A 4,978-nucleotide genomic window follows, 5' to 3' on the forward strand; every position below is an offset into this window, starting at 1 on the left:
AGGATCTTTTTGTCTTTTTTCATGCTGGCTGTACAGCTCACGCATTACCTTTGAAATTTCATAATGTGTTATGCAACTTCTTTTTCTTTATATCCTGGCCTAGCTTGCTTTTAAAACCAGCTGTGTCTTTTCAGCTGAGGTGAGGCTTTGCAGCTAGTCTGCATTATGTAAACATGCATTGTAACATCCCCAAACCTGCAGTTAGTCAACAAAAGATCAAACAGACCATGGTGCTTTCATGGTAGCCATCAAAGTCACTCAAAGTTTCTCAGTGAAAGCTTCCAACTTGCATTTTTTTTGTCCAATGACAACGGTAAGGCTATTTATCTTCCTTTCAAAGTTACAAATAAATAAGGAAAAGGACAGTAGTTTAAAATGATATCTTAATCAAACCTGTTCATCTCAGAGTTTATATTTCAAGCCTTTACCTGCATTCCAGAGTGAAGTCAAATGTCAAACTTTCCCCCTTTATCTTCCCTCCCTGACTCAGGAGAAGATCTGTATCTTCAGAGAATGAAACGACTGTTTTCCTTAAAATGTTTCAATAGGCCTCGGATTTGTAAAACAAGCCACTTCTCTGGCAGGTGCTTTGATTTCAGAGAATTAAAGCAATTGCCACAAAAGGGCTGACAAACCCCACAGCTGCTGGAGTAAAAGGAGAAGGAGCTGCATGGAGGTGCACAGCATGCCTGGGCAGGAGAAAAGGTGGTCAGTGAGGGGGGCCTGGTATTGACTTCTTTAATTTACTGTCCATTTTCCATTCAACCCATTTTGATATCCTAAGAGGATATCAAAGTATTTACTATTTGTTTTCTCCTCTTTCCTAAATAAGCTTTATCAACTAGACCAGTTGTGGATGTTCAGAAAAAGGACAAAAAGCACAGTCAGAGCTGTAGAAAACAAGATGTGCAGAAATATGGTTTATTTAATCTTCACATAAGAGGACTGAAATGAACTTACAAAGCAGCTGCAGATAAGAGAAAGACAAACAGCTCTTCATGTGCGCTGATGATAGGACAAAGAGTAATTGGTTTCCACCCCACTAAGAGAACTTCAGGTTGGCTACCCTAGGAGACTTCTGATGTGATTAATTTTGTGCTAGGAAGTCTTGTTCAAGAATCTGTGAAACCTCCACCCCAGGAGGGTCTCATAAACAGCTGAGGCAGGAATGATTTAAGTGTTCATGAGACCAGCTGATCCTGCCTTAGAGGAGTTGAAGAGTTGTAGGTTAAAACACGTCTGTGAAATATCTTCCAACATTGTCTCCAAATATCTCATTTTATTTTCTCAAATACCTTGGATTAGGACAGGACTCATGGCTCAGAATTGATTCAAAGTTTGGGGTTGTTCATGCCTTAGCCAAGACGTTGGGTTCCACAGCTCTCTCCATTTCACATCCATTTCACTTTCCAGCTCATGCAGAGTGGGGTGAAAACCAAAATCCAAGCAAGGCACCAGCACTGGGACCATAACCTCACAGGCAGCCAGCCCCTGGCTGTTGATATCAGAGCCTTGCAGAGCTTCCTCACCTGCTACCATCTAATCCCCACAGTGCTTAACCTGAATCCTGACCCCTCTCTTTCCTGCTCAAGTGGCACCTCCTCAGGGAAAGAACTGAGTGTACAACAGTGAACCTTTCTTGGATGCCAGGCTCAGGAATGATCACGGACAGAAACCCAGGGAAAGAACTGAGTGAAGAACAGTGAACCTTTTTTGGATGTCAGGCTCAGGAATGGTGATGGACAGAAGCTGTTAAAGTGCAGAACAAGGCCAAAGCTTGAGGCTGCCCGGGTGCTGCCCTGTGCTGTCAGACCAGTTCCTCTGCCCTTCTTCTCACCCAAATACCCAAGCTCAGAGCAGAAAGGACAAGCTGCCTCTCAGCTGACTTGCATCCCCTTGCAGGTAAGAAAATGCCTTTTTTTTTTTTTTTTTTTTTAACTGGGTCATTATTTACATGCAGGCAGATAGTGCATAATTTGGGAATTAGAAAGGAAGAATTTTTTTCCCCTGCAGGTCCCCTGAAATTGTGAGTACAACAAAAGAGACTGTCAGGCACAGAGATTAAGTTTCCACAATTTAAGTAGCAGCCAGAAAGAGGCTGAGAAAACATTTTGATGCCTATAAAATCATCTGGGAAAAAAAAGCATTTCAGTGATCTAAAGGGCCTTTCCTTCTCTTCCTGTTCTAAACCTCAGAATATATTGTTAACCACTTTTTCTTCATATTTAAGTTACTTGCTGCTCTATAGAAAGCTTCACTAGTGCTAAACCTGGGCCAGTCTTCTTTCTGGATGTGATGGTGCCAGGGAATCACAGAAGAAAGCCAAGTGCCAGCCTCCTGGAGAGGGAGAAGGAAATAATAATTTTCTGTGTGTGTAACTGTGGCTTCTGGGTGTAAATCCCAAATTCTCCCATAAATTCTATTGCAGATGATTTTTGATTCCTACATTTCAGGTTCAATATCATGTCATGGGCTCCCACTCTCTCCCCTTCTTTCCTGACAGTATTCCTCTTAGTGGGAATGTGCAGAACCCTCATCTGCAGATGCATTTTCTTTCCAACCATCCTGCAGAAAATATTCTTGAATAAGAATTAAATGTATTACATCTACTACTTCTAGATTATATCTACACAATGTAAACATTTAGGAAGGCCACACAGAGGCACTAGCCAGTCTGAAGCTGAAACCCCAGCCCAAAGCACACTCCTGGCTCCATGTCCTTGCTTGGGTGGAAGGCTGGCTCAGAGCCTGCATGGATTGCAAGGGCTGTACCTTTGAAGAACACTCCAAAGAACTGATTACAGTTGTAGTTTTCTCTAATCTCCAGGATCTTAACTCTATTTAATGCAGAAACTACTCAATTACCAAATGGCATTTTTAATTCTTTCCCTGTCTTTGCTGTGTGTATTTGTTCTGCTACCATTCCCTTTCAAATTCATTATCATCCTCTCCTTCCACTCCTTTCTTCATGGTCCAGATTGCTGCTCTCTTTGCCTTCTTATGTCTCTTTTCCCTGTTTCTCCTGTGTCTAAAGCATCCTGCCAGTCCCTCTGTTTACATCTCTGCCTCCTTCCAGTCCCCTTTAACAAATCATTCCTTTCAAAATGCCCCCAAAGAGAAATAATGGGCCAAAAGAACACCAAGGAGCCGTTCACCTCTTTGATGCTGGCATGCACCCTGTCTCCTCTGTGCTCAGCCCCCTGCAGGGGGGCTGCCTTTCCCCTCTCTCAGTCGTGCCCAAGGCCAAGAAACTTCCTCAATAATTAGGGGATGAAATTCAGCTTGGAGAGTGAGTCACTGACCTTGCTCCATCCTCAGCTCTGCCATTAAGCTGCCAAATGACCTTAAATAACTTTTTTAACCTCGTCTGTCCCAACCTGTCTCTTCCTGTGACTTTTTTTCAACAAAATGTGTAAGCTCCTGGAATCTTGTTATGTGCTGCTAAACAAAAGGGACCTATTTTCCCATTGCCTGACTCAGCTGGGATTTATCCCTGTAACCACAGACATCTTCACAGTCAATATCTACACCTGAGCTCCTCACTCAAGTTTCCTAGAGAGTCAGAGGGGAACAAAAGCCAGGTTTAGGTTAAGGTTCACCTTAGAAAATGTAGGCTTTATATTTGGGATGAAATTAATCACTTCATCAGAATGCTTGCGTGTTGAAAATAATTCCCCAAATATTAACCAATTGCAACTCTTTGATGAATTCAGCTGAAATATCAAAGTCATTTTTGGCCAACTAAATTGCATTTTTAAAATAAATTATTCCATTTTAAAAAAATTGCCCAAACCTTTTGGGAATTACTAAATACTTGAAAGGTGATTTTTAAAGTCTTTCCAGTAGTTTCTTTGTAAATGGATTCTTGAACCTTTGCTTTATGAGGAGATTTTGTCACATTTCACACTCCCAAAGGGCTGTAACTGTGCAGGAGGCATGAAGGCAGGCAGGTCAGCACCAGACCCACCTCAGAGCTCCCAGTTTGGTTTTCTGAAAGCAGAAGCAAGAGCTCCTCACCATCTCAGGAACTACATCAGTATCTAAACCTGGATGTAACAACACAAAATTGTGACAAATGTCACAAAAATGTGACTTCTGCCTCAAATGAGAACTTCCATGAAATGGCATCTGCTGAAGAGCTCATGGGAAGGAATATTCCATTTTCCTACCCCAAGGAAGAAGCTTGGGGAACAAGAGACCTCTTCCCAGACAAAAGATGGAGAGGTTATGTCACACACCAAATATGCAGAAATGGAAGTGCAGGAACATTACACCAATCACTGCTAATCAACATCACCTCATCCAGCCAAAATGGCAGTAAACTTGGGAGTGTCTTTGAAAAAGACTAAATAACAGAATTATCTTAAAAAAAGAAAAAAGTCAGAGTTTTGCCAAAACCTATTATATGCACTCTACAATGGGGCATCTGTGAGCAACAAGGAGGGAAACAGTAATAATAAACTGGAGGAATGGCTTTCACAGGATAATAAATGAATTGCAAATAGCACACATGTCAGCCACACTAATTCTAAAAGCAAACAGTTCCAAAAACAGAAATAAAATGTGACTGGGACAAATAGCTTCTTCATACTTGGAAAATGAGAGGCACTTCCCTGAGTAAAGAATCAGTCTATAAAAAAATGAAACATTTGTATTTTGGATGCTACTTTTTGTGCCAAGGTAAAACAAAAACAAAAAAACCAAAAAAACCCCCAAATATATATACATATATATATATCCACACATCGAACCACCCCAAAACCCAAAGCACCTGGAAAGATTGCTACACAGAGTGCAGGGCCTATAATGCCCAGTCAAAGAGAACTTCTAAAACCCACCTGAAACTGGATAAGGAACAACTCAGAGAATGGATATAGATCTAGAAGAAAACCTTCCACAAGGAAGAAAATTCAGACAATTAATTTAGTTATTAATCACATTTATTGGAAATGCCTGGGCCAGCTGTATGAAGCTGGAG

At 41.3% G+C, this 4,978-nt stretch overlaps 1 long non-coding RNA gene across 1 annotated transcript; it reads left to right on the forward strand.

Moving 5' to 3' along the window:
- The first annotated feature begins 642 nt into the window (after positions 1–642).
- On the forward strand, positions 643–4,412 carry LOC120509381. Its single transcript, XR_005629241.1, has 3 exons — positions 643–705; positions 833–1,902; positions 3,916–4,412. It is a non-coding gene; the product is annotated as an uncharacterized LOC120509381 (long non-coding RNA).
- The last annotated feature ends 566 nt before the right edge of the window (positions 4,413–4,978 follow it).

This window comes from Passer montanus, unplaced genomic scaffold (genome assembly GCF_014805655.1).
Source record: "Passer montanus isolate IOZ18808 unplaced genomic scaffold, ASM1480565v1 scaffold51, whole genome shotgun sequence".
Taxonomy (NCBI): domain Eukaryota; kingdom Metazoa; phylum Chordata; class Aves; order Passeriformes; family Passeridae; genus Passer; species Passer montanus.